The sequence below is a fragment of the Orcinus orca genome, chromosome 6, assembly GCF_937001465.1.
Source record: "Orcinus orca chromosome 6, mOrcOrc1.1, whole genome shotgun sequence".
Lineage (NCBI taxonomy): Eukaryota > Metazoa > Chordata > Mammalia > Artiodactyla > Delphinidae > Orcinus > Orcinus orca.
This window is the reverse complement of record NC_064564.1, coordinates 8,393,079-8,402,447: the sequence shown is the minus strand read 5'-3', so window position 1 is coordinate 8,402,447 and position 9,369 is coordinate 8,393,079.

The following is a 9,369-nucleotide window of genomic DNA, read 5'->3' as shown; positions in this document are numbered from 1 at the left end:
GGCTGCTGCCAGAGCTCAAAGGATCTGGCCAGTCCTCTACACAAATAATAATGTCATATACAAACAAAGCTAGTTTTATTTCTTCCTTCCTGATCAGTATGCCTTATATTTCCTTTTCTTGTCTTATCACTTTAGCTAGGACATCCAATACTATGTTAAAAAGCAATGGTGAGAGGGAACATCCTTGCCTTGCTCCAGACCTACATGAGAAAGTGCCAAGTGCCTCCATACTTGTAGAGCATTATCTTCCCCTGAAGTCTCCAACCTGCCCCTCCATGAAAGGACCAGCTCAACCCAACCAGTGAGAGTGCCCGAAAGGAAAGCTGTTCCTCAGCTTTGAGGTCTCAACAACTGGGAACAAAGAGCGGTCCCTGCCTCAGGCCCTGGATGTGCCTCATCATGGGATCACAGATGGTGGAAATTTAAAGTCCACCCAAGGAAATCAGGGCACACGTGTGCACTCTTACCTAGTGGCCCTGAAAGCACAGTCACATCAGAACATAATATTCCAACACCAGTACACCCTACAACATCCTGGTTATTGACCTATGTAGAATGACGTACAGGTCATTCCCGGAACAAACAGGCAGAACCTCACTCAAGTACAATCCCTTCCTTCTAGACACCACTTGATATCTCCTGTCAATGAATCTTCCAACAAGAACAAACCCAGAAGGAAACTCTATAGAGAAAATACAGTCTAAATCCGCATGAAGAAAGACACACTCTTCACTCTCATGAGCAGAAAAGTCCGTGGAGACAGTCCTGTCTCAATAATACCCAACCAAGTAGAATCCTCACTTGGATTCCTCACACTCCCCTTGCAGTCAAAAAACCTCCTCATTAAAGCTAATAATTACTTCAAAATGTCCCCAAAGGACAATACGAAGCTACTTTGCATTGATAAAGGATCCTTCTAAACAGTTATTATAAACAGTGAAACGGAAAGTCCAATGGGGATATTTAAGGCTTTACCTCAGAGACTGAAAATGTTTATAGCTTTAAAAGGACATCTTTTCCCAACAACTACCAGTTCTATAGAAATTCACAAAAATATCTGAACTTTTTACATATAAAACCATACATATAAATCCAACATCTTTAAAGTACCAAACGTACAATTTTTTAGTCTGTAAATCTGTACATGTAAACTACCTATGGAATCCCCTCTGTGACTCACCTTTATGATATCACCTCCTAAATCTTCCAGGAACGTGCAAAGTGCTCTCTGTAGCAGAGTTTCAAAGCGACTCCCTTCCAAATCCAATTATTCCACTTCTAAAGAAATTATTTACCCTTAATAACCTTATGTATTAGAAAATCCCTGCTCTTATTTAGCCATATATGTTTCCCATTATGCTTACTGCTGCTCTCTGGATACACAAAAAAAGTCTGATCCTCCAAATACCTAACAACGTTTATCATTTTTTTCTCTTCATGCTAAATAGGCCCTTTTCTTTCAACCATTTCTCATATTATATGATGTGGGATATTTTAAACAGCATTTTCCTTGGTTAGCAAGGAAATATAGATTTTTCCACTCTCTGCTACATTTAGAGCCTTAGCAACGTCCCTAATTCTAATTTTTCACACCTTTAATATGGAGCTATGGAGAGACGAGCATCTACTTCCATTGGCAATTATGAAGTTAAATAGAGATTATGCATTTAAATCAAATAGCACACTACTTGGCACATAATATTAGCTCTTGTGCACTTTTGTCTGCATAATAGCTCCTATCTTTATTAAAATAAAGTATTTGAGCAAATCAGCAGGTGATGTGGCAGGCACTCTTTTCCTTATAACATCACTGAAATGCACATGCCTTGTCAACAGTCGCAGATCATGCTCATATTCAGGTGAGCACTTCCTCTCCAGAGAGTGCACTTCGGTCCCTTCTTTAAATCACAGTCATTGTTTGGTGTGGACCACTGATCAACAGGTGCATGTGGAAGGCAGGAAGCACAACCACGAGGAGGTGAAGATCCAACCCCTGACCTCCGATGCCCACCAGGCAGGAAGATGTACAGACGTGTAGATCAACAGTTGTAAGGATCACACATGGAATATGTGTGAAAAGAGCTATGAAGGAAAGGTGTAAAACGTGTTACCCAAACAGAGATAATTACCAAATAGTTTTCTCAGGAGGATGTCCTATTGAAGAGGCCTGCCATGGGAGTTCCAACATATTCATTCAATCATCTATCCATCTATTCACTTACTCACTAAATCTTGAATGATTTCTGTGTTCTAGGGACTGTGCTTTCTCTAGTAATGGTTGCAGACAATACGGTGATAAAGATACGACCCTTGTCCCCAAAGAGAAAACTATCTAGTAGAAGAGAAAAACATATTAACAACTACTTCAATTTATGGTGGTTAGAGCCATGAACTCTAGGATGTTAAGAGAACATATGATTTAGTTCTAAGAGAAGGCTTCATTGTACTCTAAGTAGGATTGCTAGATTTAGCAAATAAAAATACACGATGCCCATTTATATTTGACTTTCAGATAAACAACAAATATTTTGTAGTATAAACATGTCCCATGAACTATTTGGGACAGACTTATGCAACAAGTTATTTGCTATTTAGATGAAGTTAAAATTTTAGTGGGTGTCCTGTTTTTTTTATCTGACAACTCTAAATCTGAGGGATGAACTGAATAAAAGTTTTCCCACACCTGGGATGTATGGAGAAAACTGGGAGACCATGTGAAACAGAGGAAACAGCATCTAAGAGGGCTGGAGACTCGGCACATTGTGAGTCAGACGAACAAAGATAAGACCAGAAAGGTGAAGAAAATATTATAAACTCTCTCTCAAGGAGATGGAATTCTATTCCTGAGAGTTACTCGCAGCTATTTAAGGGATTTACGCAGGGGGTTGACATGTTCAATTTCTATTTTCCAAACATCAATCTGGCTGCAGTGGGAAGAATGGATTCAGGAAGCGGGTCTGGAGGCAGAGAGGAGGGGCCAATTTAGAAGAGAAAGAATATAAAGTAGGGTGTTCTTGTCGGAGGGAATAGTTTGAATGAAGCCTTAAGACAAAGACGTGAAAATCATGGTGTGTCCAGAGAACAGTAAACAGCCTGGATTGCAAGGGGCAGAGCAGGAGGAAATGCAACTCCCAAGTGAGGTTAAGGCCAATTTTTTTTAGGAAGCTTAAATGGTAAAGTCTTAGACTTAATCCCTAGAAAGTGGCTGAAAGATTTTAAAGGGATTATCGTTATTATCTTATTTCTCACCTTGAGAAATGGGAGAGGTTAGCCTGACTTCTCAAAAATGCCAGATGCAATAATGTCAGTGATAATTCTCTGGTGAAGTTGATAATGAGATCAAGTCAGGGAAGAAATCATGAAACTATGCTCCTTCTAATCAAATGCCTTAACTTAGAAAAAATAAATACGGGTTAAAACTGATCCTCTAACGCGTTCTGTAGAAACTTAGATCTTAAAGTACCAAGATTAGCATTCGGAGTGAATGTAAAACCCAAGACAAAGAAACGTAAGGAAAGGGTTATGCTACAACTTGTCCTTGTAAACATTTTCCTCTTCCAGCCCACCTTCCCAGATCCATCTTCATCACCATGACTATCACTACCGCTCTCACCATCATGAACTACATTTATACGGTACTTACTGTGTTCCAGCCAGGAACACTCACAGCAACCTCACGCAGTTGGGGCTGTCTTTATCCCCATGTTACCAATAAGGAATTGAAAGCACAGATAAATCTATAAGTTGTCCAAGGGCACACAGCTAGAAAGTGGCAGGTTGATCCAAAGATAGGAAATACGCTTCCACATTGATATATTCCGATATGTGAGTCTTATTATCTTAAATCTACTAACACTTAAATAATGACAAGAACTGCCCCCAAAAGAATAGTTAAAATGAAAGATAAAATGGTCACTGGAGAAAAAAAAAAAATAAGGTGAGGAAAATAAGTATTCTCAAAGTGTATCACTACCATCAATTTGGATCGGTTGTCAAAGACAATTTTAGATTCTCCATAGCCAGGCTGCTATTCAACAGAGATGTTGGTAAAAGCAATGTCTATTTCATCTATCATACGCTTCATCTATTATATACAGGTCTTGTCAACATTTCAAAAGAAAGAAACAAGCACATCTAGTGCTGTGAATTCATCAGTACCTCAAAAGTAGCTCTGTATTTGAGAGGCAGACCTGTAACCAACTTGACCAAAGTAATGCACAGATTAGAATTCCAGCCCACAGTCACTGCTACTACTCCTTTTCTCAACATTATAATCAAAAGAGTAACCCCCCTAATTAAACTGGTAGATAAAATGCAAATACATCTTTATAAATGTATCTAGAGTTGTCATAAAAGAAATACTCTGGCTAAGATGTAAGCAAAGGTAGGGTGCAGGTAGGTAAAAAATGTGCTATGGGGCTTCCCTGGTGGCGCAGTTGAGAGTCCGCCTGCCGATGCAGGGGACACGGGTTCGTGCCCCAGTCCGGGAAGATCCCACATGCCGCGGAGTGGCTGGGCCTGTGAGCCGTGGCTGCTGAGCCTGCACGTCTGGAGCCTGTGCTCCGCAACGGGAGAGGCCACAACAGTGAGAGGCCCACGTACCGCAAAAAAAAAAAAAAAAAATGAAACCTAGTACTGAAATTAGAAGGTTGGTGAATGGGTTTAGATGTAACTAAAGGGATAATTAATAAATGTATGATGGTCACAGATCAGGAACACAGGCCCACTGCAAGACTGAGATTTAAGAGTAAGTTTATAGAACACTTCCCCTCCCAGCGCCCACTGACCACCACATCCATGGGTTCCAGCATCATATCAGTGGATCACAGCTAAAAGAGCTAGAGGACACAGACTCAATTTAAAGAGGACACAGAAACAAGAACACTGGAGGAATCTGAGGTCTCTATCACCTATAGATATAGTAAACATTAGACACAGCCCTAACTGCTAGTCAGATTAACAAGAAACCTCACCCAAAAGTCTTTTTTTCAGGTCCTATTACCTATTACATTATTTCCCGTGTTCTACAAAAAATTATAAGACCACATAAAACATAGTGTGAAGAGACAAAGCTAGCATCAGAATCAGACTCAACTACAACACAGACGTTGGAATTAGGAGACAGGGAATTTAACTATAATGACCATGTTATGGATTCTAATAAAAAAAAACGACAACATGCAAGAACATATGGGTAATGTAAGCAGAGAGAGAGAAATTCTAAGAAAAATCGAAAGGGAGTTCTAGGGTTTTCCTGGTGGCGCAGTAGTTAAGAATCTACCTGCCAATGCAGGGGACACGGGTTCGAGCCCTGGTCTGGGAAGATCCCACATGCCACGGAGTAACAAGCCTGTGAGCTACAACTACTGAGCCTGCACTCTAGAGCCTGTGAGCCACAACTACTGAAGCCTGCGTGCATAGAGCCCGTGCTCCACAACAAGAGAAGCCACCGCAATGAGAAGCCCGCGCACCGCAATGAAGAGTAGCCCCTGCTCACCGGAACTAGAGAAAGCCTGCGTGCAGCAACGAAGACCCAACGCAGCCATAAATAAATAAATATTTTTTAAAAAAGGAGTTCTAGAAGTCAACAACAAACAGAAATGAAGAACACAATGCTTTTGATAAGCACATCAGTACATTGCGCACAGCCGAGAAGAGAATCAATGATCTTGAAGATATGTCAATAGAAACTTCTCAAACTAAAATGCAGAGATAAAAAGGAATAGAGGGGAAAAAAGAACATCCAAGAACTGAGGGACAATTTGAAAAGGTTTAGCATGAACATAATTGGAATACTAGAAGGAGAAAAGAGAGAAAATGAAGCAGAAAGAGTATGTGAAAGAATAATGGCTGATATTTTTACGGAATTAATGACAAATACCAAACCACCATTCCAGGAAGAGCAGAATAAATACCAAAAATATATACTTGAGAATTTCATATGTAAACTACAGAAAACAGAAGACAAAGACAAGAGCTTGGGGCTTCCCTGGTGGCGCAGTGGTTGAGAGTCCGCCTGCCGATGCAGGGGACACGGGTTCGTGCCCCGATCCGGGAAGATCCCACATGCCGCGGAGTGGCTGGGCCCGTGAGCCATGGCCGCTGAGCCTGTGCGTCCGGAGCCTGTGCTCCGCAACGGGAGAGGACACAACAGTGAGAGGCCTGCGTACCGCAAAAAAAAAAAAAAAAAAAAAAAAAAGACAAGAGCTTGAAAGAAGCCAGAGGAAAATAAAAACACCTAACCTACAGAGGAACATTGATACAGAAGTAGTAAATGGAACTTCTCCTCGGAAACCAGGCAAGGAAGAGAGAATGGATAGATTTATTTAATGTGTTAAAGAAAACAAAAAACCAAAAACCTGTAATTCTCTATTCAATGAAATTGTCCTTCAAAATGAGGGGAAAATAGACTTTCGCAGAAAACCAAAAGTTGCCCAAATTCATTGCCAACTGACTTATCCTTCAAGGAATTTTTAAAGAAAATCTTTAAGGAGAAGAAAAATGATACCGATCAGAAACTGGTATACACATAGAGAAAGGAAGAATGGCAGATAAGAAATAAATGAAGGTTGAATGAAGCCTTTATTTTTCTTATTCTTAATTGATCTAAAAGATAGCTGTTTTTTAGAGTAATAGTAGTAATAAGTGATTACAGCAAATGGATAAGTGATATTAGTGACAGCAGTATCATAAAAGACAGGAAACCTACAAACCTCAGTACTGGTTATTTGAAGATTGATTCAAAATAGTTGTAATTTCATACTGCAAACTCCAGGGCAACCACGAAAAAAGTTTAAAAAAATATAATTGCTATGCTAACAGATGAGATAACGTGGAATCATACACAATGCTCAATTAAACCCAGAGAAAGAGGATAGAAGAAAGGTGAAAATCGAAAAAAACTTGTTGTACAAGTGCAACAATATAGAAAACTGTTACAAACATGGTAGATATTAATCCAATGATATAATCGATTTAAATGTTAATGGTCTAAACACACCAATTAAAAGTCAGAGCTTAGGAAAGTTGATAAAAACAAGAACCAACTATACCTTGTCTATAAAAAACCCACGTTAAATATGAAGACTCAGGTTAAAAGTAAAGGGATGGAAAAAAATATACCCTGCTAACTCTGATCAGAAGAAAGTAGGGTAGTTGTATTAATTTCAGACTAAGCAGGATATACAGAAGAAGAAAATTATCAGGGATAAAGAGGGATATTATGTAATGATAATGGGGCCAGTTCTCCAGGAAGACATAACAACCCTTAACACACACACACACACACACACACACACACACACACACGGATAATGGAGCATCAAAACAGGGGTCACTAAAATTATTATCCCATGGCAAGCAAAGACATCCTTCTGACTGGAGCTAGTTTGTTGAAAGTGCAGTGCACTCAAGATACGGGGGGTAAGGCAGCTTTATTTTCCCCCTTTTGTTCCTACAAGCCTGCTCTGGGCCACTAGATCTCCTTCCCCCGTCCTCTGTCACTTTAGACAGCCCCAACGAGTCAGTAATTGCTATGTCCATCCCAGGGAAATAATTAAAGCTGTGGAATTGAAAGGTGTTTCTCCTCTTCCAGCCCTGACCTTCTGCGGTGGGAAAAGGACTCCTCTGGTTTTCCTCCCTGCTAGCTGTGTGGTTTCTGGCAGCTCCACATTTGGAGCAGATGAAAGAACAAGTAATGGGACAGAAAAGCTCTCTCTTGACTTGACACTGAACATAGTTTGGCTTTTTACAGTCGACATTTCTATGGCTGTAAAAAGGGTTTACAGCTAATTGTGGATGTGATGGTTAACTGTATGTGTCAACTTGGCTTGCTCACAGTATCCAGGTATCTGGTCAGACAGCAGTCTGGATGTTGCTGTGAAGGCACTTTTTTACATGAGCTCAACATTTACGTCAGTGGACTTTGAGCAAAGCAGATGACCCTCCATGATGTGGGTGGGCCTCGTCCAATCAGTTGAAGGCCTTAAGAGAAAAAAGACTGACCTTCCCTGAGAAAAAGGGAACTGTGCTGCCTCCAGACTGTGTTCAGACTTGAGTTGCAGCATCATCTCTTCCCTGGGTCTCCAGCCTGCCAGCCCACCCTAAAGATTTTGGACTAACCAGTTCCGACAAACACATAAGCCAGTTCCTTAAAACACACACACACACACACACACACACACACACACACACACACACACACACACACACACCCCTATTTGTTCTGTTTCTCCAGAGAACCCTAATACAGCGGGGTTTGCTGAGACAGGCCCTTTATGAGGACCCCCACCTCTGGTTCCCTGGCATGGCTGATAAACTCTTTAGAGCCACTTAAAACCCATCCCATCAGTCCTTGCTTCTCAGTGGTCCATCCGGGTATCATCCCAGCTAAAGTACCTCTTATAAAAATAACTCCAAGTGTGTCTGACCGTTTGATCTCCCGCCCGACCACATCAGGTCACTAGGAAAAGCACAGGTGGACTTGTTACTACCCTAACCACACCACAGCTTACACTTTGCTGGTACAGGTGCTACAGCCACAGTCTCATCTTTGGTCGTTCTCAGCCCTGTATCCCCCAAGCTGTGGGGGACAAATATGACGGTATCCGAAAGAGCCATTGGGAACCCCACCTCCCTCTCAAGGGGAGACGTGACGCATCTCATAGCACAGTGAACTTCCCACATCCATCGTCTCTCCAGTATCACCTCTGTATCTCAGCATCTCCACCCTCTTGTATAGTCTGGAGGCTGATGTCAGTGACATTCATCACATCCCTCATCTGAGACCCCCCCTTTGCAAATCTTCCTCAGGCCGCCTACCCCTCACAGTGTTCGGTACTTATAGTCTTGAGGCTTCGCCAAAAACACAGACAGAAAATTACCATTTTAATATCTGCATTTACATAAAGCAATTATGATCATGTTAGTCGCCTGCTTTGAATGTTTTAATAGCTCCCTGTGGGCGCTGGTGTTCAGTTTCCTTTCTTAGGACAACATACCAGGCTCCTTGCCTTTCTCTCTGGCCTCAACGTCACCTCTCCGGTCCTCAAACCTGAGCTCTAGGGATTGATTTCTTCTCAGTCCCTGAACTGGTCTTTGCTCTTTTCTCTCTTTCAAACCTCAATCCCACTGTTGCCTCTTCCATGCTGTTGGCTCTTCCATGCTGTTGCCTCCACTGCACCAGATAAGTCCTGCTCGTCCATTAGGACTGAGCTAATCTATTGTTATCTCTGAACCTTCACCTGGCCTCCCTAGCAATACCAACTTAGATGCCCCTGCTAAGTGCTCGTAAGCACCCTTCTCCACAGTGGCTAGTAATTGCGTGGTTAATTGCTTATCATCTCAATTAACGTGTTGTAAGGGCACGTG